At 37.5% G+C, this 24922-nt stretch overlaps 34 non-coding genes across 34 annotated transcripts; all 34 read left to right on the top strand.

Moving 5' to 3' along the window:
* Window positions 1-453: 453 nt before the first annotated feature.
* On the top strand, window positions 454-525 carry TRNAG-UCC (transfer RNA glycine (anticodon UCC)). The gene has a single exon. It is a non-coding gene; the product is annotated as a tRNA-Gly (tRNA).
* Window positions 526-1453: 928 nt separating this feature from the next.
* On the top strand, window positions 1454-1525 carry TRNAG-UCC (transfer RNA glycine (anticodon UCC)). The gene has a single exon. It is a non-coding gene; the product is annotated as a tRNA-Gly (tRNA).
* A 425-nt stretch (window positions 1526-1950) lies between these two features.
* On the top strand, window positions 1951-2022 carry TRNAG-UCC (transfer RNA glycine (anticodon UCC)). Its single transcript has one exon. It is a non-coding gene; the product is annotated as a tRNA-Gly (tRNA).
* A 428-nt stretch (window positions 2023-2450) lies between these two features.
* On the top strand, window positions 2451-2522 carry TRNAG-UCC (transfer RNA glycine (anticodon UCC)). The gene has a single exon. It is a non-coding gene; the product is annotated as a tRNA-Gly (tRNA).
* A 428-nt stretch (window positions 2523-2950) lies between these two features.
* On the top strand, window positions 2951-3022 carry TRNAG-UCC (transfer RNA glycine (anticodon UCC)). Its single transcript has one exon. It is a non-coding gene; the product is annotated as a tRNA-Gly (tRNA).
* A 428-nt stretch (window positions 3023-3450) lies between these two features.
* TRNAE-UUC (transfer RNA glutamic acid (anticodon UUC)) lies at window positions 3451-3522 on the top strand. The gene has a single exon. It is a non-coding gene; the product is annotated as a tRNA-Glu (tRNA).
* A 428-nt stretch (window positions 3523-3950) lies between these two features.
* TRNAG-UCC (transfer RNA glycine (anticodon UCC)) lies at window positions 3951-4022 on the top strand. Its single transcript has one exon. It is a non-coding gene; the product is annotated as a tRNA-Gly (tRNA).
* A 428-nt stretch (window positions 4023-4450) lies between these two features.
* TRNAG-UCC (transfer RNA glycine (anticodon UCC)) lies at window positions 4451-4522 on the top strand. Its single transcript has one exon. It is a non-coding gene; the product is annotated as a tRNA-Gly (tRNA).
* Window positions 4523-4950: 428 nt separating this feature from the next.
* TRNAG-UCC (transfer RNA glycine (anticodon UCC)) lies at window positions 4951-5022 on the top strand. Its single transcript has one exon. It is a non-coding gene; the product is annotated as a tRNA-Gly (tRNA).
* Window positions 5023-5945: 923 nt separating this feature from the next.
* TRNAE-UUC (transfer RNA glutamic acid (anticodon UUC)) lies at window positions 5946-6017 on the top strand. The gene has a single exon. It is a non-coding gene; the product is annotated as a tRNA-Glu (tRNA).
* A 428-nt stretch (window positions 6018-6445) lies between these two features.
* On the top strand, window positions 6446-6517 carry TRNAG-UCC (transfer RNA glycine (anticodon UCC)). The gene has a single exon. It is a non-coding gene; the product is annotated as a tRNA-Gly (tRNA).
* A 428-nt stretch (window positions 6518-6945) lies between these two features.
* TRNAG-UCC (transfer RNA glycine (anticodon UCC)) lies at window positions 6946-7017 on the top strand. Its single transcript has one exon. It is a non-coding gene; the product is annotated as a tRNA-Gly (tRNA).
* Window positions 7018-7445: 428 nt separating this feature from the next.
* TRNAG-UCC (transfer RNA glycine (anticodon UCC)) lies at window positions 7446-7517 on the top strand. The gene has a single exon. It is a non-coding gene; the product is annotated as a tRNA-Gly (tRNA).
* Window positions 7518-8440: 923 nt separating this feature from the next.
* On the top strand, window positions 8441-8512 carry TRNAR-UCU (transfer RNA arginine (anticodon UCU)). Its single transcript has one exon. It is a non-coding gene; the product is annotated as a tRNA-Arg (tRNA).
* Window positions 8513-8940: 428 nt separating this feature from the next.
* TRNAG-UCC (transfer RNA glycine (anticodon UCC)) lies at window positions 8941-9012 on the top strand. Its single transcript has one exon. It is a non-coding gene; the product is annotated as a tRNA-Gly (tRNA).
* A 1428-nt stretch (window positions 9013-10440) lies between these two features.
* On the top strand, window positions 10441-10512 carry TRNAG-UCC (transfer RNA glycine (anticodon UCC)). The gene has a single exon. It is a non-coding gene; the product is annotated as a tRNA-Gly (tRNA).
* Window positions 10513-12440: 1928 nt separating this feature from the next.
* Window positions 12441-12512, top strand: TRNAG-UCC (transfer RNA glycine (anticodon UCC)). The gene has a single exon. It is a non-coding gene; the product is annotated as a tRNA-Gly (tRNA).
* A 927-nt stretch (window positions 12513-13439) lies between these two features.
* Window positions 13440-13511, top strand: TRNAG-UCC (transfer RNA glycine (anticodon UCC)). Its single transcript has one exon. It is a non-coding gene; the product is annotated as a tRNA-Gly (tRNA).
* Window positions 13512-14439: 928 nt separating this feature from the next.
* On the top strand, window positions 14440-14511 carry TRNAG-UCC (transfer RNA glycine (anticodon UCC)). Its single transcript has one exon. It is a non-coding gene; the product is annotated as a tRNA-Gly (tRNA).
* Window positions 14512-14939: 428 nt separating this feature from the next.
* TRNAG-UCC (transfer RNA glycine (anticodon UCC)) lies at window positions 14940-15011 on the top strand. Its single transcript has one exon. It is a non-coding gene; the product is annotated as a tRNA-Gly (tRNA).
* Window positions 15012-15439: 428 nt separating this feature from the next.
* Window positions 15440-15511, top strand: TRNAG-UCC (transfer RNA glycine (anticodon UCC)). The gene has a single exon. It is a non-coding gene; the product is annotated as a tRNA-Gly (tRNA).
* Window positions 15512-15939: 428 nt separating this feature from the next.
* On the top strand, window positions 15940-16011 carry TRNAG-UCC (transfer RNA glycine (anticodon UCC)). The gene has a single exon. It is a non-coding gene; the product is annotated as a tRNA-Gly (tRNA).
* A 428-nt stretch (window positions 16012-16439) lies between these two features.
* Window positions 16440-16511, top strand: TRNAG-UCC (transfer RNA glycine (anticodon UCC)). The gene has a single exon. It is a non-coding gene; the product is annotated as a tRNA-Gly (tRNA).
* A 1428-nt stretch (window positions 16512-17939) lies between these two features.
* On the top strand, window positions 17940-18011 carry TRNAG-UCC (transfer RNA glycine (anticodon UCC)). Its single transcript has one exon. It is a non-coding gene; the product is annotated as a tRNA-Gly (tRNA).
* A 425-nt stretch (window positions 18012-18436) lies between these two features.
* On the top strand, window positions 18437-18508 carry TRNAG-UCC (transfer RNA glycine (anticodon UCC)). Its single transcript has one exon. It is a non-coding gene; the product is annotated as a tRNA-Gly (tRNA).
* A 428-nt stretch (window positions 18509-18936) lies between these two features.
* Window positions 18937-19008, top strand: TRNAG-UCC (transfer RNA glycine (anticodon UCC)). Its single transcript has one exon. It is a non-coding gene; the product is annotated as a tRNA-Gly (tRNA).
* Window positions 19009-19936: 928 nt separating this feature from the next.
* On the top strand, window positions 19937-20008 carry TRNAG-UCC (transfer RNA glycine (anticodon UCC)). The gene has a single exon. It is a non-coding gene; the product is annotated as a tRNA-Gly (tRNA).
* Window positions 20009-20436: 428 nt separating this feature from the next.
* Window positions 20437-20508, top strand: TRNAG-UCC (transfer RNA glycine (anticodon UCC)). Its single transcript has one exon. It is a non-coding gene; the product is annotated as a tRNA-Gly (tRNA).
* Window positions 20509-21436: 928 nt separating this feature from the next.
* Window positions 21437-21508, top strand: TRNAG-UCC (transfer RNA glycine (anticodon UCC)). The gene has a single exon. It is a non-coding gene; the product is annotated as a tRNA-Gly (tRNA).
* Window positions 21509-21936: 428 nt separating this feature from the next.
* On the top strand, window positions 21937-22008 carry TRNAG-UCC (transfer RNA glycine (anticodon UCC)). Its single transcript has one exon. It is a non-coding gene; the product is annotated as a tRNA-Gly (tRNA).
* Window positions 22009-22436: 428 nt separating this feature from the next.
* Window positions 22437-22508, top strand: TRNAG-UCC (transfer RNA glycine (anticodon UCC)). The gene has a single exon. It is a non-coding gene; the product is annotated as a tRNA-Gly (tRNA).
* Window positions 22509-23436: 928 nt separating this feature from the next.
* TRNAG-UCC (transfer RNA glycine (anticodon UCC)) lies at window positions 23437-23508 on the top strand. Its single transcript has one exon. It is a non-coding gene; the product is annotated as a tRNA-Gly (tRNA).
* Window positions 23509-23936: 428 nt separating this feature from the next.
* TRNAG-UCC (transfer RNA glycine (anticodon UCC)) lies at window positions 23937-24008 on the top strand. The gene has a single exon. It is a non-coding gene; the product is annotated as a tRNA-Gly (tRNA).
* Window positions 24009-24436: 428 nt separating this feature from the next.
* TRNAG-UCC (transfer RNA glycine (anticodon UCC)) lies at window positions 24437-24508 on the top strand. Its single transcript has one exon. It is a non-coding gene; the product is annotated as a tRNA-Gly (tRNA).
* Window positions 24509-24922: the final 414 nt, after the last annotated feature.

Below are 24922 nucleotides of genomic sequence, written 5' to 3'. Positions count from 1 at the left end.
CCGGGTTCGATTCCTGGCCAATGAATCCTTTTCCTTATGTGCTGTATTCGCACTTATAGTTGTTGCTTAAGATATGCTCAGATGACAAGGTCCATAGAAAATGTTAAAATCTTTGTAGAAATCATGATTCCTTCTTAGCAGATGACTTTTGATTCCACCACTGCCTGATTAAAGATTTGTAAATACAGTTTACACAGTTCACTGAGGTGCCATATGCAAGTAAAACGAAGGTCTTTTCTATTCTCAGTTTTGATACCACTGTATATCAGTTCAATGGTGCATAAAAACCTTAAGTATGGATGAGCCTAAATCTTGAATTGTGAATGTCATGCAATTTGCCAATTTTGTTTGAATATCTTCCACCAATGGTGCTACAGCGCAGGCTATAAATATCTTTCAAACAGTTGTTGTGATTTCCATATTGGCCACTATATGCATTCGAAAAGAGCTCAAGCATTGGTGGTATAGTGGTGAACATAGCTGCCTTCCAAGCTGTTGACCCGGGTTCGATTCCCGGCCAATGCATCCTTTTCCTTATGTGCTGTTTTCGCACTTATAGTTGTTGCTTAAGATATGCTCAGATGACAAGGTCCATAGAAAATGTTAAAATCTTTGTAGAAATCATGATTCCTTCTTAGCAGATGACTTTTGATTCCACCACTGCCTGATTAAAGATTTGTAAATACATTTTACAAAGTTCACTGAGGTGCCATATGCAAGTAAATCGAAGGTCTTTTCTTTTCTCAGTTTTGATACCACTGTATATCAGTTCAATGGTGCATAAAAACCTTAAGTATGGATGAGCCTAAATCTTGAATTGTGAATGTCATGCAATTTGCCAATTTTGTTTGAATATCTTCCACCAATGGTGCTACAGCGCAGGCTATAAATATCTTTCAAACAGTTGTTGTGATTTCCATATTGGCCACTATATGCATTCGAAAAGAGCTCAAGCGTTGGTGGTATAGTGGTGAGCATAGCTGCCTTCCAAGCTGTTGACCCGGGTTCGATTTCCGGCCAATGCATCCTTTTCCTTATGTGCTGTTTTCGCACTTATAGTTGTTGCTTAAGATATGCTCAGATGACAAGGTCCATAGAAAATGTTAAAATCTTTGTAGAAATCATGATTCCTTCTTAGCAGATGACTTTTGATTCCACCACTGCCTGATTAAAGATTTGTAAATACATTTTACACAGTTCACTGAGGTGCCATATGCTAGTAAAACGAAGGTCTTTTCTATTCTCAGTTTTTATACCACTGTATATCAGTTCAATGGTGCATAAAAACCTTAAGTATGGATGAGCCTAAATCTTGAATTGTGAATGTCATGCAATTTGCCAATTTTGTTTGAATATCTTCCACCAATGGTGCTACAGCGCAGGCTATAAATATCTTTCAAACAGTTGTTGTGATTTCCATATTGGCCACTATATGCATTGAAAAAGTGCTCAAGCATTGGTGGTATAGTGGTGAGCATAGCTGCCTTCCAAGCAGTTGACCCGGGTTCGATTCCTGGCCAATGCATCCTTTTCCTTATGTGCTGTTTTCGCACTTATAGTTCTTGCTTAAGATATGCTCAGATGACAAGGTCCATAGAAAATGTTAAAATCTTTGTAGAAATCATGATTCCTTCTTAGCAGATGACTTTTGATTCCACCACTGCCTGATTAAAGATTTGTAAATACATTTTACAAAGTTCACTGAGGTGCCATATGCAAGTAAATCGAAGGTCTTTTCTTTTCTCAGTTTTGATACCACTGTATGTAAGTTCATTGGTGCATAAAAACCTTAAGTATGGATGAGCCTAAATCTTGAATTGTGAATGTCATGCAATTTGCCAATTTTGTTTGAATATCTTCCACCAATGGTGCTACAGCGCAGGCTATAAATATCTTTCAAACAGTTGTGATTTCCATATTGGCCACTATATGCATTCGAAAAGAGCTCAAGCATTGGTGGTATAGTGGTGAGCATAGCTGCCTTCCAAGCAGTTGACCCGGGTTCGATTCTCGGCCAATGCATCCTTTTCCTTATGTGCTGTTTTCGCACTTATAGTTGTTGCTTAAGATATGCTCAGATGACAAGGTCCATAGAAAATGTTAAAATCTTTGTAGAAATCATGATTCCTTCTTAGCAGATGACTTTTGATTCCACCACTGCATGATTAAAGATTTGTATACACATTTTACAAAGTTCACTGAGGTGCCATATGCAAGTACATCAAAGGTCTTTTCTTTTCTCAGTTTTGATACCACTGTATATCAGTTCAATGGTGCATAAAAACCTTATGTATGGATGAGCCTAAATCTTGAATTGTGAATGTCATGCAATTTGCCAATTTTGTTTGAATATCTTCCACCAATGGTGCTACAGCGCAGGCTATAAATATCTTTCAAACAGTTGTTGTGATTTCCATATTGGCCACTATATGCATTGAAAAAGTGCTCAAGCATTGGTGGTATAGTGGTGAGCATAGCTGCCTTCCAAGCAGTTGACCCGGGTTTGATTCCCGGCCAATGCATCCTTTTCCTTATGTGCTGTTTTCACACTTATAGTTGTTGCTTAAGATATGCTCAGATGACAAGGTCCATAGAAAATGTTAAAATCTTTGTAGAAATCATGATTCCTTCTTAGCAGATGACTTTTGATTCCACCACTGCCTGATTAAAGATTTGTAAATACATTTTACACAGTTCACTGAGGTGCCATATGCAAGTAAAACGAAGGTCTTTTCTATTCTCAGTTTTTATACCACTGTATATCAGTTCAATGGTGCATAAAAACCTTAAGTATAGATGAGCCTAAATCTTGAATTGTGAATGTCATGCAATTTGCCAATTTTGTTTGAATATCTTCCACCAATGGTGCTACAGCGCAAGCTATAAATATCTTTCAAACAGTTGTTGTGATTTCCATATTGGCCACTATATGCATTCGAAAAGAGCTCAAGCATTGGTGGTATAGTGGTGAGCATAGCTGCCTTCCAAGCAGTTGACTCGGGTTCGATTCCCGGCCAATGCATCCTTTTCCTTATGTGCTGTTTTCGCACTTATAGTTGTTGCTTAAGATATGCTCAGATGACAAGGTCCATAGAAAATGTTAAAATCTTTGTAGAAATCATGATTCCTTCTTAGCAGATGACTTTTGATTCCACCACTGCCTGATTAAAGATTTGTAAATACATTTTACAAAGTTCACTGAGGTGCCATATGCAAGTAAATCGAAGGTCTTTTCTTTTCTCAGTTTTGATACCACTGTATGTCAGTTCAATGGTGCATAAAAACCTTAAGTATGGATGAGCCTAAATCTTGAATTGTGAATGTCATGCAATTTGCCAATTTTGTTTGAATATCTTCCACCAATGGTGCTACAGCGCAGGCTATAAATATCTTTCAAACAGTTGTTGTGATTTCCATATTGGCCACTATATGCAATCAAAAAGAGCTCAAGCATTGGTGGTATAGTGGTGAGCATAGCTGCCTTTCAAGCAGTTGACCCGGGTTCGATTCCTGGCCAATGCATCCTTTTCCTTATGTGCTGTTTTCGCACTTATAGTTGTTGCTTAAGATATGCTCAGATGACAAGGTCCATAGAAAATGTTAAAATCTTTGTAGAAATCATGATTCCTTCTTAGCAGATGACTATTGATTCCACCACTTCCTGATTAAAGATTTGTAAATACATTTTACAAAGTTCACTGAGGTGCCATATGCAAGTAAATCAAAGGTCTTTTCTTTTCTCAGTTTTGATACCACTGTATATCAGTTCAATGGTGCATAAAAACCTTAAGTATGGATGAGCCTAAATCTTGAATTGTGAATGTCATGCAATTTGCCAATTTTGTTTGAATATCTTCCACCAATGGTGCTACAGCGCAGGCTATAAATATCTTTCAAACAGTTGTTGTGATTTCCATATTGGCCACTATATGCATTCGAAAAGAGCTCAAGCATTGGTGGTATAGTGGTGAGCATAACTGCCTTCCAAGCAGTTGACCCGGGTTCGATTCCCGGCCAATGCATCCTTTTCCTTATGTGCTGTTTTCGCACTTATATTTGTTGCTTAAGATATGCTCAGATGACAAGGTCCATAGAAAATGTTAAAATCTTTGTAGAAATCATGATTCCTTCTTAGCAGATGACTTTTGATTCCACCACTGCATGATTAAAGATTTGTAAACACATTTTACAAAGTTCACTGAGGTGCCATATGCAAGTACATCAAAGGTCTTTTCTTTTCTCAGTTTTGATACCACTGTATATCAGTTCAATGGTGCATAAAAACCTTAAGTATGGATGAGCCTAAATCTTGAATTGTGAATGTCATGCAATTTGCCAATTTTGTTTGAATATCTACCACCAATGGTGCTACAGCGCAGGCTATAAAAATCTTTCAAACAGTTGTTGTGATTTCCATATTGGCCACTATATGCATTCGAAAAGAGCTCAAGCATTGGTGGTATAGTGGTGAGCATAGCTGCCTTCCAAGCAGTTGACCCGGGTTCGATTCCCAGCCAATGCATCCTTTTCCTTATGTGCTGTTTTCGCACTTATAGTTGTTGCTTAAGATATGCTCAGATGACAAGGTCCATAGAAAATGTTAAAATCTTTGTAGAAATCATGATTCCTTCTTAGCAGATGACTTTTGATTCCACCACTGCATGATTAAAGATTTGTATACACATTTTACAAAGTTCACTGAGGTGCCATATGCAAGTACATCAAAGGTCTTTTCTTTTCTCAGTTTTGATACCACTGTATATCAGTTCAATGGTGCATAAAAACCTTAAGTATGGATGAGCCTAAATCTTGAATTGTGAATGTCATGCAATTTGCCAATTTTGTTTGAATATCTACCACCAATGGTGCTACAGCGCAGGCTATAAAAATCTTTCAAACAGTTGTTGTGATTTCCATATTGGCCACTATATGCATTTGAAAAGTTATCCAGCATTGGTGGTATAGTGGTGCGCATAGCTGCCTTCCAAGCAGTTGACCCGGGTTCGATTCCCGGCCAATGCATCCTTTTCCTTATGTGCTGTTTTCGCACTTATAGTTGTTGCTTAAGATAAGCTCAGATGACAAGGTCCATAGAAAATGTTAAAATCTTTGTAGAAATCATGATTCCTTCTTAGCAGATGACTTTTGATTCCACCACTGCCTGATTAAAGATTTGTAAATACATTTTACAAAGTTCACTGAGGTGCCATATGCAAGTAAATCGAAGGTCTTTTCTTTTCTCAGTTTTGATACCACTGTATGTAAGTTCATTGGTGCATAAAAACCTTAAGTATGGATGAGCCTAAATCTTGAATTGTGAATGTCATGCAATTTGCCAATTTTGTTTGAATATCTTCCACCAATGGTGCTACAGCGCAGGCTATAAATATCTTTCAAACAGTTGTTGTGATTTCCATATTGGCCACTATATGCATTCGAAAAGAGCTCAAGCATTGGTGGTATAGTGATGAGCATAGCTGCCTTCCAAGCTGTTGACCCGGGTTCGATTCCCGGCCAATGCATCCTTTTCCTTATGTGCTGTTTTCGCACTTATAGTTGTTGCTTAAGATATGCTCAGATGACAAGGTCCATAGAAAATGTTAAAATCTTTGTAGAAATCATGATTCATTCTCAGCAGATGACTTTTGATTCCACCACTGCCTGATTAAAGATTTGTAAATACATTTTACTCAGTTCACTGAGGTGCCATATGCAAGTAAATTGAAGGTCTTTTCTCAGTTTTGATACCACTGTATGTCAGTTCAATAGTGCATAAAAACCTTAAGTATGGATGAGCCTAAATCTTGAATTGTGAATGTCATGCAATTTGCCAATTTTGTTTGAATATCTTCCACCAATGGTGCTACAGCGCAGGCTATAAATATCTTTCAAACAGTTGTTGTGATTTCCATATTGGCCACTATATGCAATCGAAAAGAGCTCAAGCATTGGTGGTATAGTGGTGAGCATAGCTGCCTTTCAAGCAGTTGACCCGGGTTCGATTCCTGGCCAATGCATCCTTTTCCTTATGTGCTGTTTTCGCACTTATAGTTGTTGCTTAAGATATGCTCAGATGACAAGGTCCATAGAAAATGTTAAAATCTTTGTAGAAATCATGATTCCTTCTTAGCAGATGACTATTGATTCCACCACTTCCTGATTAAAGATTTGTAAATACATTTTACAAAGTTCACTGAGGTGCCATATGCAAGTAAATCAAAGGTCTTTTCTTTTCTCAGTTTTGATACCACTGTATATCAGTTCAATGGTGCATAAAAACCTTAAGTATGGATGAGCCTAAATCTTGAATTGTGAATGTCATGCAATTTGCCAATTTTGTTTGAATATCTTCCACCAATGGTGCTACAGCGCAGGCTATAAATATCTTTCAAACAGTTGTTGTGATTTCCATATTGGACACTATATGCATTCGAAAAGAGCTCAAGCATTGGTGGTATAGTGGTGAGCATAACTGCCTTCCAAGCAGTTGACCCGGGTTCGATTCCCGGCCAATGCATCCTTTTCCTTATGTGCTGTTTTCGCACTTATATTTGTTGCTTAAGATATGCTCAGATGACAAGGTCCATAGAAAATGTTAAAATCTTTGTAGAAATCATGATTCCTTCTTAGCAGATGACTTTTGATTCCACCACTGCATGATTAAAGATTTGTAAACACATTTTACAAAGTTCACTGAGGTGCCATATGCAAGTACATCAAAGGTCTTTTCTTTTCTCAGTTTTGATACCACTGTATATCAGTTCAATGGTGCATAAAAACCTTAAGTATGGATGAGCCTAAATCTTGAATTGTGAATGTCATGCAATTTGCCAATTTTGTTTGAATATCTACCACCAATGGTGCTACAGCGCAGGCTATAAAAATCTTTCAAACAGTTGTTGTGATTTCCATATTGGCCACTATATGCATTCGAAAAGAGCTCAAGCATTGGTGGTATAGTGGTGAGCATAGCTGCCTTCCAAGCAGTTGACCCGGGTTCGATTCCCAGCCAATGCATCCTTTTCCTTATGTGCTGTTTTCGCACTTATAGTTGTTGCTTAAGATATGCTCAGATGACAAGGTCCATAGAAAATGTTAAAATCTTTGTAGAAATCATGATTCCTTCTTAGCAGATGACTTTTGATTCCACCACTGCATGATTAAAGATTTGTATACACATTTTACAAAGTTCACTGAGGTGCCATATGCAAGTACATCAAAGGTCTTTTCTTTTCTCAGTTTTGATACCACTGTATATCAGTTCAATGGTGCATAAAAACCTTAAGTATGGATGAGCCTAAATCTTGAATTGTGAATGTCATGCAATTTGCCAATTTTGTTTGAATATCTACCACCAATGGTGCTACAGCGCAGGCTATAAAAATCTTTCAAACAGTTGTTGTGATTTCCATATTGGCCACTATATGCATTTGAAAAGTTATCCAGCATTGGTGGTATAGTGGTGCGCATAGCTGCCTTCCAAGCAGTTGACCCGGGTTCGATTCCCGGCCAATGCATCCTTTTCCTTATGTGCTGTTTTCGCACTTATAGTTGTTGCTTAAGATAAGCTCAGATGACAAGGTCCATAGAAAATGTTAAAATCTTTGTAGAAATCATGATTCCTTCTTAGCAGATGACTTTTGATTCCACCACTGCCTGATTAAAGATTTGTAAATACATTTTACAAAGTTCACTGAGGTGCCATATGCAAGTAAATCGAAGGTCTTTTCTTTTCTCAGTTTTGATACCACTGTATGTAAGTTCATTGGTGCATAAAAACCTTAAGTATGGATGAGCCTAAATCTTGAATTGTGAATGTCATGCAATTTGCCAATTTTGTTTGAATATCTTCCACCAATGGTGCTACAGCGCAGGCTATAAATATCTTTCAAACAGTTGTTGTGATTTCCATATTGGCCACTATATGCATTCGAAAAGAGCTCAAGCATTGGTGGTATAGTGATGAGCATAGCTGCCTTCCAAGCTGTTGACCCGGGTTCGATTCCCGGCCAATGCATCCTTTTCCTTATGTGCTGTTTTCGCACTTATAGTTGTTGCTTAAGATATGCTCAGATGACAAGGTCCATAGAAAATGTTAAAATCTTTGTAGAAATCATGATTCATTCTCAGCAGATGACTTTTGATTCCACCACTGCCTGATTAAAGATTTGTAAATACATTTTACTCAGTTCACTGAGGTGCCATATGCAAGTAAATTGAAGGTCTTTTCTCAGTTTTGATACCACTGTATGTCAGTTCAATGGTGCATAAAAACCTTAAGTATGGATGAGCCTAAATCTTGAATTGTGAATGTCATGCAATTTGCCAATTTTGTTTGAATATCTTCCACCAATGGTGCTACAGCGCAGGCTATAAATATCTTTCAAACAGTTGTTGTGATTTCCATATTGGCCACTATATGCATTTGAAAAGTGCTCAAGCATTGGTGGTATAGTGATGAGCATAGCTACCTTCTAAGCAGTTGACCTGGGTTCGATTCCCGGCCAATGCATCCTTTTCCTTATGTGCTGTTTTCGCACTTATAGTTGTTGCTTAAGATATGCTCAGATGACAAGGTCCATAGAAAATGTTAAAATCTTTGTAGAAATCATGATTCCTTCTTAGCAGATGACTTTTGATTCCACCACTGCCTGATTAAAGATTTGTAAATACATTTTACAAAGTTCACTGAGGTGCCATATGCAAGTAAATCGAAGGTCTTTTCTTTTCTTAGTTTTGATACCACTGTATGTAAGTTCATTGGTGCATAAAAACCTTAAGTATGGATGAGCCTAAATCTTGAATTGTGAATGTCATGCAATTTGCCAATTTTGTTTGAATATCTTCCACCAATGGTGCTACAGCGCAGGCTATAAATATCTTTCAAACAGTTGTTGTGATTTCCATATTGGCCACTATATGCATTCGAAAAGAGATCAAGCATTGGTGGTATAGTGGTGAGCATAGCTGCCTTCCAAGCAGTTGACCCGGGTTCGATTCCTGGCCAATGCATCCTTTTCCTTATGTGCTGTTTTCGCACTTATAGTTGTTGCTTAAGATATGCTCAGATGACAAGGTCCATAGAAAATGTTAAAATCTTTGTAGAAATCATGATTTCTTCTTAGCAGATGACTTTTGATTCCACCACTGCCTGATTAAAGATTTGTAAATACATTTTACAAAGTTCACTGAGGTGCCATATGCAAGTAAATCGAAGGTCTTTTCTTTTCTCAGTTTTGATACCACTGTATGTAAGTTCATTGGTGCATAAAAACCTTAAGTATGGATGAGCCTAAATCTTGAATTGTGAATGTCATGCAATTTGCCAATTTTGTTTGAATATCTTCCACCAATGGTGCTACAGCGCAGGCTATAAATATCTTTCAAACAGTTGTTGTGATTTCCATATTGGCCACTATATGCATTAGAAAAGAGCTCAAGCATTGGTGGTATAGTGGTGAGCATAGCTGCCTTCCAAGCAGTTGACCCGGGTTCGATTCTCAGCCAATGTATCCTTTTCCTTATGTGCTGTTTTCGCACTTATAGTTGTTGCTTAAGATATGCTCAGATGACAAGGTCCATAGAAAATGTTAAAATCTTTGTAGAAATCATGATTCCTTCTTAGCAGATGACTTTTGATTCCACCACTGCCTGATTAAAGATTTGTAAATACATTTTACAAAGTTCACTGAGGTGCCATATGCAAGTAAATCGAAGGTCTTTTCTTTTCTCAGTTTTGATACCACTGTATATCAGTTCAATGGTGCATAAAAACCTTAAGTATAGATGAGCCTAAATCTTGAATTGTGAATGTCATGCAATTTGCCAATTTTGTTTGAATATCTTCCACCAATGGTGCTACAGCGCAGGCTATAAATATCTTTCAAACAGTTGTTGTGATTTCCATATTGGCCACTATATGCATTCAAAAAGAGCTGAAGCATTGGTGGTATAGTGGTGAGCATAGCTGCCTTCCAAGCTGTTGACCTGGGTTCGATTCCCGGCCAAAGCATCCTTTTCCTTATGTGCTGTTTTCGCACTTATAGTTGCTGCTTAAGATATGCTCAGATGACAAGGTCCATAGAAAATTTTAAAATCTTTGTAGAAATCATGATTCCTTCTTAGCAGATGACTTTTGATTCCACCACTGCCTGATTAAAGATTTGTAAATACATTTTACAAAGTTCACTGAGGTGCCATATGCAAGTAAATCGAAGGTCTTTTCTTTTCTCAGTTTTGATACCACTGTATGTAAGTTCATTGGTGCATAAAAACCTTAAGTATGGATGAGCCTAAATCTTGAATTGTGAATGTCATGCAATTTGCCAATTTTGTTTGAATATCTTCCACCAATGGTGCTACAGCGCAGGCTATAAATATCTTTCAAACAGTTGTTGTGATTTCCATATTGGCCACTATAAGCATGCAAAAAGAGCTCAAGCATTGGTGGTATAGTGGTGAGCATAGCTGCCTTCCAAGCAGTTGACCCGGGTTCAATTACCGGCCAATGCATCCTTTTCCTTATGTGCTGTTTTCGCACTTATAGTTGTTGCTTAAGATATGCTCAGATGACAAGGTCCATAGAAAATGTTAAAATCTTTGTAGAAATCATGATTCCTTCTTAGCAGATGACTTTTGATTCCACCACTGCATGATTAAAGATTTGTAAACACATTTTACAAAGTTCACTGAGGTGCCATATGCAAGTACATCAAAGGTCTTTTCTTTTCTCAGTTTTGATACCACTGTATATCAGTTCAATGGTGCATAAAAACCTTAAGTATGGATGAGCCTAAATCTTGAATTGTGAATGTCATGCAATTTGCCAATTTTGTTTGAATATCTACCACCAATGGTGCTACAGCGCAGGCTATAAAAATCTTTCAAACAGTTGTTGTGATTTCCATATTGGCCACTATATGCATTTAAAAAGTGCTCAAGCATTGGTGGTATAGTGGTGAGCATGGCTGCCTTCCAATCAGTTGACCAGGGTTCGATTCCCGGCCAATGCATCCTTTTCCTTATGTGCTGTTTTCGCACTTATAGTTGTTGCTTAAGATATGCTCAGATGACAAGGTCCATAGAAAATGTTAAAATCTTTGTAGAAATCATGATTAATTCTTAGCAGATGACTTTTGATTCCACCACTGCCTGATTAAAGATTTGTAAATACATTTTACAAAGTTCACTGAGGTGCCATATGCAAGTAAAACGAAGGTCTTTTCTATTCTCAGTTTTTATACCACTGTATATCAGTTCAATGGTGCATAAAAACCTTAAGTATGGATGAGCCTAAATCTTGAATTGTGAATGTCATGCAATTTGCCAATTTTGTTTGAATATCTTCCACGAATGGTGCTACAGCGCAGGCTATAAATATCTTTCAAACAGTTGTTGTGATTTCCATATTGGCCACTATATGCATCGATAAAGGGCTCAAGCATTGGTGGTATAGTGGTGAGCATAGCTGCCTTCCAAGCAATTGACTCGGGTTCGATTCCCGGCCAATGCATCCTTTTCCTTATGTGCTGTTTTCGCACTTATAGTTGTTGCTTAAGATATGCTCAGATGACAAGGTCCATAGAAAATGTTAAAATCTTTGTAGAAATCATGATTCCTTCTTAGCAGATGACTTTTGATTCCACCACTGCATGATTAAAGATTTGTAAACACATTTTACAAAGTTCACTGAGGTGCCATATGCAAGTACATCAAAGGTCTTTTCTTTTCTCAGTTTTGATACCACTGTATATCAGTTCAATGGTGCATAAAAACCTTAAGTATGGATGAGCCTAAATCTTGAATTGTGAATGTCATGCAATTTGCCAATTTTGTTTGAATATCTACCACCAATGGTGCTACAGCGCAGGCTATAAAAATCTTTCAAACAGTTGTTGTGATTTCCATATTGGCCACTATATGCATTTGAAAAGTGCTCAAGCATTGGTGGTATAGTGGTGAGCATAGCTGCCTTCCAAGCAGATGACCCGGGTTCTATTCCCGGCCAATGCATCCTTTTCCTTATGTGCTGTTTTCGCACTTATAGTTGTTGCTTAAGATATGCTCAGATGACAAGGTCCATAGAAAATGTTAAAATCTTTGTAGAAATCATGATTCCTTCTTAGCAGATGACTTTTGATTCCACCACTGCCTGATTAAAGATTTGTAAATACATTTTACAAAGTTCACTGAGGTGCCATATGCAAGTAAATCGAAGGTCTTTTCTTTTCTCAGTTTTGATACCACTGTATGTAAGTTCATTGGTGCATAAAAACCTTAAGTATGGATGAGCCTAAATCTTGAATTGTGAATGTCATGCAATTTGCCAATTTTGTTTGAATATCTTCCACCAATGGTGCTACAGCGCAGGCTATAAATATCTTTCAAACAGTTGTTGTGATTTCCATATTGGCCACTATATGCATTAGAAAAGAGCTCAAGCATTGGTGGTATAGTGGTGAGCATAGCTGCCTTCCAAGCAGTTGACCCGGGTTCGATTCTCGGCCAATGCATCCTTTTCCTTATGTGCTGTTTTCGCACTTATAGTTGTTGCTTAAGATATGCTCAGATGACAAGGTCCATAGAAAATGTTAAAATCTTTGTAGAAATCATGATTCCTTCTTAGCAGATGACTTTTGATTCCACCACTGCCTGATTAAAGATTTGTAAATACATTTTACAAAGTTCACTGAGGTGCCATATGCAAGTAAATCGAAGGTCTTTTCTTTTCTCAGTTTTGATACCACTGTATATCAGTTCAATGGTGCATAAAAACCTTAAGTATAGATGAGCCTAAATCTTGAATTGTGAATGTCATGCAATTTGCCAATTTTGTTTGAATATCTTCCACCAATGGTGCTACAGCGCAGGCTATAAATATCTTTCAAACAGTTGTTGTGATTTCCATATTGGCCACTATATGCATTTAAAAAGAGCTCAAGCATTGGTGGTATAGTGGTGAGCATAGCTGCTTTCAAGCTGTTGACCCGGGTTCGATTCCCGGCCAATGCATCCTTTTCCTTATGTGCTGTTTTCGCACTTATAGTTGTTGCTTAAGATATGCTCAGATGACAAGGTCCATAGAAAATTTTAAAATCTTTGTAGAAATCATGATTCCTTCTTAGCAGATGACTTTTGATTCCACCACTGCCTGATTAAAGATTTGTAAATACATTTTACAAAGTTCACTGAGGTGCCATATGCAAGTAAATCGAAGGTCTTTTCTTTTCTCAGTTTTGATACCACTGTATGTAAGTTCATTGGTGCATAAAAACCTTAAGTATGGATGAGCCTAAATCTTGAATTGTGAATGTCATGCAATTTGCCAATTTTGTTTGAATATCTTCCACCAATGGTGCTACAGCGCAGGCTATAAATATCTTTCAAACAGTTGTTGTGATTTCCATATTGGCCACTATAAGCATTCAAAAAGAGCTCAAGCATTGGTGGTATAGTGGTGAGCATAGCTGCCTTCCAAGCAGTTGACCTGGGTTCGATTCCCGGCCAATGCATCCTTTTCCTTATGTGCTGTTTTCGCACTTATAGTTGTTGCTTAAGATATGCTCAGATGACAAGGTCCATAGAAAATGTTAAAATCTTTGTAGAAATCATGATTCCTTCTTAGCAGATGACTTTTGATTCCACCACTGCATGATTAAAGATTTGTAAACACATTTTACAAAGTTCACTGAGGTGCCATATGCAAGTACATCAAAGGTCTTTTCTTTTCTCAGTTTTGATACCACTGTATATCAGTTCAATGGTGCATAAAAACCTTAAGTATGGATGAGCCTAAATCTTGAATTGTGAATGTCATGCAATTTGCCAATTTTGTTTGAATATCTTCCACGAATGGTGCTACAGCGCAGGCTATAAATATCTTTCAAACAGTTGTTGTGATTTCCATATTGGCCACTATATGCATCGAAAAAGGGCTCAAGCATTGGTGGTATAGTGGTGAGCATAGCTGCCTTCCAAGCAATTGACTCGGGTTCGATTCCCGGCCAATGCATCCTTTTCCTTATGTGCTGTTTTCGCACTTATAGTTGTTGCTTAAGATATGCTCAGATGACAAGGTCCATAGAAAATGTTAAAATCTTTGTAGAAATCATGATTCCTTCTTAGCAGATGACTTTTGATTCCACCACTGCATGATTAAAGATTTGTAAACACATTTTACAAAGTTCACTGAGGTGCCATATGCAAGTACATCAAAGGTCTTTTCTTTTCTCAGTTTTGATACCACTGTATATCAGTTCAATGGTGCATAAAAACCTTGAGTATGGATGAGCCTAAATCTTGAATTGTGAATGTCATGCAATTTGCCAATTTTGTTTGAATATCTACCACCAATGGTGCTACAGCGCAGGCTATAAAAATCTTTCAAACAGTTGTTGTGATTTCCATATTGGCCACTATATGCATTTGAAAAGTGCTCAAGCATTGGTGGTATAGTGGTGAGCATAGCTGCCTTCCAAGCAGTTGTCCCGGGTTCGATTCCCGGCCAATGCATCCTTTTCCTTATGTGCTGTTTTCGCACTTATAGTTGTTGCTTAAGATATGCTCAGATGACAAGGTCCATAGAAAATGTTAAAATCTTTGTAGAAATCATGATTCCTTCTTAGCAGATGACTTTTGATTCCACCACTGCCTGATTAAAGATTTGTAAATACATTTTACAAAGTTCACTGAGGTGCCATATGCAAGTAAATCGAAGGTCTTTTCTTTTCTCAGTTTTGATACCACTGTATGTAAGTTCATTGGTGCATAAAAACCTTAAGTATGGATGAGCCTAAATCTTGAATTGTGAATGTCATGCAATTTGCCAATTTTGTTTGAATATCTTCCACCAATGGTGCTACAGCGCAGGCTATAAATATCTTTCAAACAGTTGTTGTGATTTCCATATTGGCCACTATATGCATTAGAAAAGAGCTCAAGCATTGGTGGTATAGTGGTGAGCATAGCTGCCTTCCAAGCAGTTGACCCGGGTTCGATTCTCGGCCAATGCATCCTTTTCCTTATGTGCTGTTTTCGCACTTATAGTTGTTGCTTAAGATATGCTCAGATGACAAGGTCCATAGAAAATGTTAAAATCTTTGTAGAAATCATGATTCCTTCTTAGCAGATGACTTTTGATTCCACCACTGCCTGATTAAAGATTTGTAAATACATTTTACAAAGTTCACTGAGGTGCCATATGCAAGTAAATCGAAGGTCTTTTCTTTTCTCAGTTTTGATACCACTGTATATCAGTTCAATGGTGCATAAAAACCTTAAGTATAGATGAGCCTAAATCTTGAATTGTGAATGTCATGCAATTTGCCAATTTTGTTTGAATATCTTCCACCAATGGTGCTACAGCGCAGGCTATAAATATCTTTCAAACAGTTGTTGTGATTTCCATATTGGCCACTATATGCCTTCAAAAAGAGCTCAAGCATTGGTGGTATAGTGGTGAGCATAGCTGCCTTCCAAGCTGTTGACCCGGGTTCGATTCCCGGCCAATGCATCCTTTTCCTTATGTGCTGTTTTCGCACTTATAGTTGTTGCTTAAGATATGCTCAGATGACAAGGTCCATAGAAAATTTTAAAATCTTTGTAGAAATCATGATTCCTTCTTAGCAGATGACTTTTGATTCCACCACTGCCTGATTAAAGATTTGTAAATACATTTTACAAAGTTCACTGAGGTGCCATATGCAAGTAAATCGAAGGTCTTTTCTTTTCTCAGTTTTGATACCACTGTATGTAAGTTCATTGGTGCATAAAAACCTTAAGTATGGATGAGCCTAAATCTTGAATTGTGAATGTCATGCAATTTGCCAATTTTGTTTGAATATCTTCCACCAATGGTGCTACAGCGCAGGCTATAAATATCTTTCAAACAGTTGTTGTGATTTCCATATTGGCCACTATAAGCATTCAAAAAGAGCTCAAGCATTGGTGGTATAGTGGTGAGCATAGCTGCCTTCCAAGCAGTTGACCCGGGTTCGATTCCCGGCCAATGCATCCTTTTCCTTATGTGCTGTTTTCGCACTTATAGTTGTTGCTTAAGATATGCTCAGATGACAAGGTCCATAGAAAATTTTAAAATCTTTGTAGAAATCATGATTCCTTCTTAGCAGATGACTTTTGATTCCACCACTGCATGATTAAAGATTTGTAAATACATTTTACAAAGTTCACTGAGGTGCCATATGCAAGTAAATCGAAGGTCTTTTCTTTTCTCAGTTTTGATACCACTGTATGTCAGTTCATTGGTGCATAAAAACCTTAAGTATGGATGAGCCTAAATCTTGAATTGTGAATGTCATGCAATTTGCCAATTTTGTTTGAATATCTTCCACCAATGGTGCTACAGCGCAGGCTATAAATATCTTTCAAACAGTTGTTGTGATTTCCATATTGGCCACTATAAGCATTCAAAAAGAGCTCAAGCATTGGTGGTATAGTGGTGAGCATAGCTGCCTTCCAAGCAGTTGACCCGGGTTCGATTCCCGGCCAATGCATCCTTTTCCTTATGTGCTGTTTTCGCACTTATAGTTGTTGCTTAAGATATGCTCAGATGACAAGGTCCATAGAAAATGTTAAAATCTTTGTAGAAATCATGATTCCTTCTTAGCAGATGACTTTTGATTCCACCACTGCATGATTAAAGATTTGTAAATACATTTTACAAAGTTCACTGAGGTGCCATATGCAAGTAAAACGAAGGTCTTTTCTATTCTCAGTTTTTATACCACTGTATATCAGTTCAATGGTGCATAAAAACCTTAAGTATGGATGAGCCTAAATCTTGAATTGTGAATGTCATGCAATTTGCCAATTTTGTTTGAATATCTTCCACGAATGGTGCTACAGCGCAGGCTATAAATATCTTTCAAACAGTTGTTGTGATTTCCATATTGGCCACTATATGCATCGATAAAGGGCTCAAGCATTGGTGGTATAGTGGTGAGCATAGCTGCCTTCCAAGCAATTGACTCAGGTTCGATTCCCGGCCAATGCATCCTTTTCCTTATGTGCTGTTTTCGCACTTATAGTTGTTGCTTAAGATATGCTCAGATGACAAGGTCCATAGAAAATGTTAAAATCTTTGTAGAAATCATGATTCCTTCTTAGCAGATGACTTTTGATTCCACCACTGCATGATTAAAGATTTGTAAACACATTTTACAAAGTTCACTGAGGTGCCATATGCAAGTACATCAAAGGTCTTTTCTTTTCTCAGTTTTGATACCACTGTATATCAGTTCAATGGTGCATAAAAACCTTAAGTATGGATGAGCCTAAATCTTGAATTGTGAATGTCATGCAATTTGCCAATTTTGTTTGAATATCTACCACCAATGGTGCTACAGCGCAGGCTATAAAAATCTTTCAAACAGTTGTTGTGATTTCCATATTGGCCACTATATGCATTTGAAAAGTGCTCAAGCATTGGTGGTATAGTGGTGAGCATAGCTGCCTTCCAAGCAGATGACCCGGGTTCTATTCCCGGCCAATGCATCCTTTTCCTTATGTGCTGTTTTCGCACTTATAGTTGTTGCTTAAGATATGCTCAGATGACAAGGTCCATAGAAAATGTTAAAATCTTTGTAGAAATCATGATTCCTTCTTAGCAGATGACTTTTGATTCCACCACTGCCTGATTAAAGATTTGTAAATACATTTTACAAAGTTCACTGAGGTGCCATATGCAAGTAAATCGAAGGTCTTTTCTTTTCTCAGTTTTGATACCACTGTATGTAAGTTCATTGGTGCATAAAAACCTTAAGTATGGATGAGCCTAAATCTTGAATTGTGAATGTCATGCAATTTGCCAATTTTGTTTGAATATCTTCCACCAATGGTGCTACAGCGCAGGCTATAAATATCTTTCAAACAGTTGTTGTGATTTCCATATTGGCCACTATATGCATTAGAAAAGAGCTCAAGCATTGGTGGTATAGTGGTGAGCATAGCTGCCTTCCAAGCAGTTGACCCGGGTTCGATTCTCGGCCAATGCATCCTTTTCCTTATGTGCTGTTTTCGCACTTATAGTTGTTGCTTAAGATATGCTCAGATGACAAGGTCCATAGAAAATGTTAAAATCTTTGTAGAAATCATGATTCCTTCTTAGCAGATGACTTTTGATTCCACCACTGCCTGATTAAAGATTTGTAAATACATTTTACAAAGTTCACTGAGGTGCCATATGCAAGTAAATCGAAGGTCTTTTCTTTTCTCAGTTTTGATACCACTGTATATCAGTTCAATGGTGCATAAAAACCTTAAGTATAGATGAGCCTAAATCTTGAATTGTGAATGTCATGCAATTTGCCAATTTTGTTTGAATATCTTCCACCAATGGTGCTACAGCGCAGGCTATAAATATCTTTCAAACAGTTGTGATTTCCATATTGGCCACTATATGCATTTAAAAAGAGCTCAAGCATTGGTGGTATAGTGGTGAGCATAGCTGCCTTCCAAGCTGTTGACCCGGGTTCGATTCCCGGCCAATGCATCCTTTTCCTTATGTGCTGTTTTCGCACTTATAGTTGTTGCTTAAGATATGCTCAGATGACAAGGTCCATAGAAAATTTTAAAATCTTTGTAGAAATCATGATTCCTTCTTAGCAGATGACTTTTGATTCCACCACTGCCTGATTAAAGATTTGTAAATACATTTTACAAAGTTCACTGAGGTGCCATATGCAAGTAAATCGAAGGTCTTTTCTTTTCTCAGTTTTGATACCACTGTATGTAAGTTCATTGGTGCATAAAAACCTTAAGTATGGATGAGCCTAAATCTTGAATTGTGAATGTCATGCAATTTGCCAATTTTGTTTGAATATCTTCCACCAATGGTGCTACAGCGCAGGCTATAAATATCTTTCAAACAGTTGTTGTGATTTCCATATTGGCCACTATAAGCATTCAAAAAGAGCTCAAGCATTGGTGGTATAGTGGTGAGCATAGCTGCCTTCCAAGCAGTTGACCTGGGTTCGATTCCCGGCCAATGCATCCTTTTCCTTATGTGCTGTTTTCGCACTTATAGTTGTTGCTTAAGATATGCTCAGATGACAAGGTCCATAGAAAATGTTAAAATTTTTGTAGAAATCATGATTCCTTCTTAGCAGATGACTTTTGATTCCACCACTGCATGATTAAAGATTTGTAAACACATTTTACAAAGTTCACTGAGGTGCCATATGCAAGTACATCAAAGGTCTTTTCTTTTCTCAGTTTTGATACCACTGTATATCAGTTCAATGGTGCATAAAAACCTTAAGTATGGATGAGCCTAAATCTTGAATTGTGAATGTCATGCAATTTGCCAATTTTGTTTGAATATCTTCCACGAATGGTGCTACAGCGCAGGCTATAAATATCTTTCAAACAGTTGTTGTGATTTCCATATTGGCCACTATATGCATCGAAAAAGGGCTCAAGCATTGGTGGTATAGTGGTGAGCATAGCTGCCTTCCAAGCAATTGACTCGGGTTCGATTCCCGGCCAATGCATCCTTTTCCTTATGTGCTGTTTTCGCACTTATAGTTGTTGCTTAAGATATGCTCAGATGACAAGGTCCATAGAAAATGTTAAAATCTTTGTAGAAATCATGATTCCTTCTTAGCAGATGACTTTTGATTCCACCACTGCATGATTAAAGATTTGTAAACACATTTTACAAAGTTCACTGAGGTGCCATATGCAAGTACATCAAAGGTCTTTTCTTTTCTCAGTTTTGATACCACTGTATATCAGTTCAATGGTGCATAAAAACCTTGAGTATGGATGAGCCTAAATCTTGAATTGTGAATGTCATGCAATTTGCCAATTTTGTTTGAATATCTACCACCAATGGTGCTACAGCGCAGGCTATAAAAATCTTTCAAACAGTTGTTGTGATTTCCATATTGGCCACTATATGCATTTAAAAAGTGCTCAAGCATTGGTGGTATAGTGGTGAGCATGGCTGCCTTCCAAGCAGTTGACCAGGGTTCGATTCCCGGCCAATGCATCCTTTTCCTTATGTGCTGTTTTCGCACTTATAGTTTTTGCTTAAGATATGCTCAGATGACAAGGTCCATAGAAAATGTTAAAATCTTTGTAGAAATCATGATTACTTCTTAGCAGATGACTTTTGATTCCACCACTGCCTGATTAAAGATTTGTAAATACATTTTACAAAGTTCACTGAGGTGCCATATGCAAGTAAAACGAAGGTCTTTTCTATTCTCAGTTTTTATACCACTGTATATCAGTTCAATGGTGCATAAAAACCTTAAGTATGGATGAGCCTAAATCTTGAATTGTGAATGTCATGCAATTTGCCAATTTTGTTTGAATATCTTCCACGAATGGTGCTACAGCGCAGGCTATAAATATCTTTCAAACAGTTGTTGTGATTTCCATATTGGCCACTATATGCATCGATAAAGGGCTCAAGCATTGGTGGTACAGTGGTGAGCATAGCTGCCTTCCAAGCAATTGACTCGGGTTCGATTCCCGGCCAATGCATCCTTTTCCTTATGTGCTGTTTTCGCACTTATAGTTGTTGCTTAAGATATGCTCAGATGACAAGGTCCATAGAAAATGTTAAAATCTTTGTAGAAATCATGATTCCTTCTTAGCAGATGACTTTTGATTCCACCACTGCATGATTAAAGATTTGTAAACACATTTTACAAAGTTCACTGAGGTGCCATATGCAAGTACATCAAAGGTCTTTTCTTTTCTCAGTTTTGATACCACTGTATATCAGTTCAATGGTGCATAAAAACCTTAAGTATGGATGAGCCTAAATCTTGAATTGTGAATGTCATGCAATTTGCCAATTTTGTTTGAATATCTACCACCAATGGTGCTACAGCGCAGGCTATAAAAATCTTTCAAACAGTTGTTGTGATTTCCATATTGGCCACTATATGCATTTGAAAAGTGCTCAAGCATTGGTGGTATAGTGGTGAGCATAGCTGCCTTCCAAGCAGATGACCCGGGTTCTATTCCCGGCCAATGCATCCTTTTCCTTATGTGCTGTTTTCGCACTTATAGTTGTTGCTTAAGATATGCTCAGATGACAAGGTCCATAGAAAATGTTAAAATCTTTGTAGAAATCATGATTCCTTCTTAGCAGATGACTTTTGATTCCACCACTGCCTGATTAAAGATTTGTAAATACATTTTACAAAGTTCACTGAGGTGCCATATGCAAGTAAATCGAAGGTCTTTTCTTTTCTCAGTTTTGATACCACTGTATGTAAGTTCATTGGTGCATAAAAACCTTAAGTATGGATGAGCCTAAATCTTGAATTGTGAATGTCATGCAATTTGCCAATTTTGTTTGAATATCTTCCACCAATGGTGCTACAGCGCAGGCTATAAATATCTTTCAAACAGTTGTTGTGATTTCCATATTGGCCACTATATGCATTAGAAAAGAGCTCAAGCATTGGTGGTATAGTGGTGAGCATAGCTGCCTTCCAAGCAGTTGACCCGGGTTCGATTCTCGGCCAATGCATCCTTTTCCTTATGTGCTGTTTTCGCACTTATAGTTGTTGCTTAAGATATGCTCAGATGACAAGGTCCATAGAAAATGTTAAAATCTTTGTAGAAATCATGATTCCTTCTTAGCAGATGACTTTTGATTCCACCACTGCCTGATTAAAGATTTGTAAATACATTTTACAAAGTTCACTGAGGTGCCATATGCAAGTAAATCGAAGGTCTTTTCTTTTCTCAGTTTTGATACCACTGTATATCAGTTCAATGGTGCATAAAAACCTTAAGTATAGATGAGCCTAAATCTTGAATTGTGAATGTCATGCAATTTGCCAATTTTGTTTGAATATCTTCCACCAATGGTGCTACAGCGCAGGCTATAAATATCTTTCAAACAGTTGTTGTGATTTCCATATTGGCCACTATATGCATTTAAAAAGAGCTCAAGCATTGGTGGTATAGTGGTGAGCATAGCTGCCTTCCAAGCTGTTGACCCGGGTTCGATTCCCGGCCAATGCATCCTTTTCCTTATGTGCTGTTTTCGCACTTATAGTTGTTGCTTAAGATATGCTCAGATGACAAGGTCCATAGAAAATTTTAAAATCTTTGTAGAAATCATGATTCCTTCTTAGCAGATGACTTTTGATTCCACCACTGCCTGATTAAAGATTTGTAAATACATTTTACAAAGTTCACTGAGGTGCCATATGCAAGTAAATCGAAGGTCTTTTCTTTTCTCAGTTTTGATACCACTGTATGTAAGTTCATTGGTGCATAAAAACCTTAAGTATGGATGAGCCTAAATCTTGAATTGTGAATGTCATGCAATTTGCCAATTTTGTTTGAATATCTTCCACCAATGGTGCTACAGCGCAGGCTATAAATATCTTTCAAACAGTTGTTGTGATTTCCATATTGGCCACTATAAGCATTCAAAAAGAGCTCAAGCATTGGTGGTATAGTGGTGAGCATAGCTGCCTTCCAAGCAGTTGACCTGGGTTCGATTCCCGGCCAATGCATCCTTTTCCTTATGTGCTGTTTTCGCACTTATAGTTGTTGCTTAAGATATGCTCAGATGACAAGGTCCATAGAAAATGTTAAAATCTTTGTAGAAATCATGATTCCTTCTTAGCAGATGACTTTTGATTCCACCACTGCATGATTAAAGATTTGTAAACACATTTTACAAAGTTCACTGAGGTGCCATATGCAAGTACATCAAAGGTCTTTTCTTTTCTCAGTTTTGATACCACTGTATATCAGTTCAATGGTGCATAAAAACCTTAAGTATGGATGAGCCTAAATCTTGAATTGTGAATGTCATGCAATTTGCCAATTTTGTTTGAATATCTTCCACGAATGGTGCTACAGCGCAGGCTATAAATATCTTTCAAACAGTTGTTGTGATTTCCATATTGGCCACTATATGCATCGAAAAAGGGCTCAAGCATTGGTGGTATAGTGGTGAGCATAGCTGCCTTCCAAGCAATTGACTCGGGTTCGATTCCCGGCCAATGCATCCTTTTCCTTATGTGCTGTTTTCGCACTTATAGTTGTTGCTTAAGATATGCTCAGATGACAAGGTCCATAGAAAATGTTAAAATCTTTGTAGAAATCATGATTCCTTCTTAGCAGATGACTTTTGATTCCACCACTGCATGATTAAAGATTTGTAAACACATTTTACAAAGTTCACTGAGGTGCCATATGCAAGTACATCAAAGGTCTTTTCTTTTCTCAGTTTTGATACCACTGTATATCAGTTCAATGGTGCATAAAAACCTTGAGTATGGATGAGCCTAAATCTTGAATTGTGAATGTCATGCAATTTGCCAATTTTGTTTGAATATCTACCACCAATGGTGCTACAGCGCAGGCTATAAAAATCTTTCAAACAGTTGTTGTGATTTCCATATTGGCCACTATATGCATTTGAAAAGTGCTCAAGCATTGGTGGTATAGTGGTGAGCATAGCTGCCTTCCAAGCAGTTGTCCCGGGTTCGATTCCCGGCCAATGCATCCTTTTCCTTATGTGCTGTTTTCGCACTTATAGTTGTTGCTTAAGATATGCTCAGATGACAAGGTCCATAGAAAATGTTAAAATCTTTGTAGAAATCATGATTCCTTCTTAGCAGATGACTTTTGATTCCACCACTGCCTGATTAAAGATTTGTAAATACATTTTACAAAGTTCACTGAGGTGCCATATGCAAGTAAATCGAAGGTCTTTTCTTTTCTCAGTTTTGATACCACTGTATGTAAGTTCATTGGTGCATAAAAACCTTAAGTATGGATGAGCCTAAATCTTGAATTGTGAATGTCATGCAATTTGCCAATTTTGTTTGAATATCTTCCACCAATGGTGCTACAGCGCAGGCTATAAATATCTTTCAAACAGTTGTTGTGATTTCCATATTGGCCACTATATGAATTAGAAAAGAGCTCAAGCATTGGTGGTATAGTGGTGAGCATAGCTGCCTTCCAAGCAGTTGACCCGGGTTCGATTCTCGGCCAATGCATCCTTTTCCTTATGTGCTGTTTTCGCACTTATAGTTGTTGCTTAAGATATGCTCAGATGACAAGGTCCATAGAAAATGTTAAAATCTTTGTAGAAATCATGATTCCTTCTTAGCAGATGACTTTTGATTCCACCACTGCCTGATTAAAGATTTGTAAATACATTTTACAAAGTTCACTGAGGTGCCATATGCAAGTAAATCGAAGGTCTTTTCTTTTCTCAGTTTTGATACCACTGTATATCAGTTCAATGGTGCATAAAAACCTTAAGTATAGATGAGCCTAAATCTTGAATTGTGAATGTCATGCAATTTGCCAATTTTGTTTGAATATCTTCCACCAATGGTGCTACAGCGCAGGCTATAAATATCTTTCAAACAGTTGTTGTGATTTCCATATTGGCCACTATATGCCTTCAAAAAGAGCTCAAGCATTGGTGGTATAGTGGTGAGCATAGCTGCCTTCCAAGCTGTTGACCCGGGTTCGATTCCCGGCCAATGCATCCTTTTCCTTATGTGCTGTTTTCGCACTTATAGTTGTTGCTTAAGATATGCTCAGATGACAAGGTCCATAGAAAATTTTAAAATCTTTGTAGAAATCATGATTCCTTCTTAGCAGATGACTTTTGATTCCACCACTGCCTGATTAAAGATTTGTAAATACATTTTACAAAGTTCACTGAGGTGCCATATGCAAGTAAATCGAAGGTCTTTTCTTTTCTCAGTTTTGATACCACTGTATGTAAGTTCATTGGTGCATAAAAACCTTAAGTATGGATGAGCCTAAATCTTGAATTGTGAATGTCATGCAATTTGCCAATTTTGTTTGAATATCTTCCACCAATGGTGCTACAGCGCAGGCTATAAATATCTTTCAAACAGTTGTTGTGATTTCCATATTGGCCACTATAAGCATT

The sequence above is a fragment of the Pseudophryne corroboree genome, chromosome 4, assembly GCF_028390025.1.
Source record: "Pseudophryne corroboree isolate aPseCor3 chromosome 4, aPseCor3.hap2, whole genome shotgun sequence".
NCBI lineage: Eukaryota > Metazoa > Chordata > Amphibia > Anura > Myobatrachidae > Pseudophryne > Pseudophryne corroboree.
This window is presented reverse-complemented; position numbering and strand designations above follow the sequence as displayed.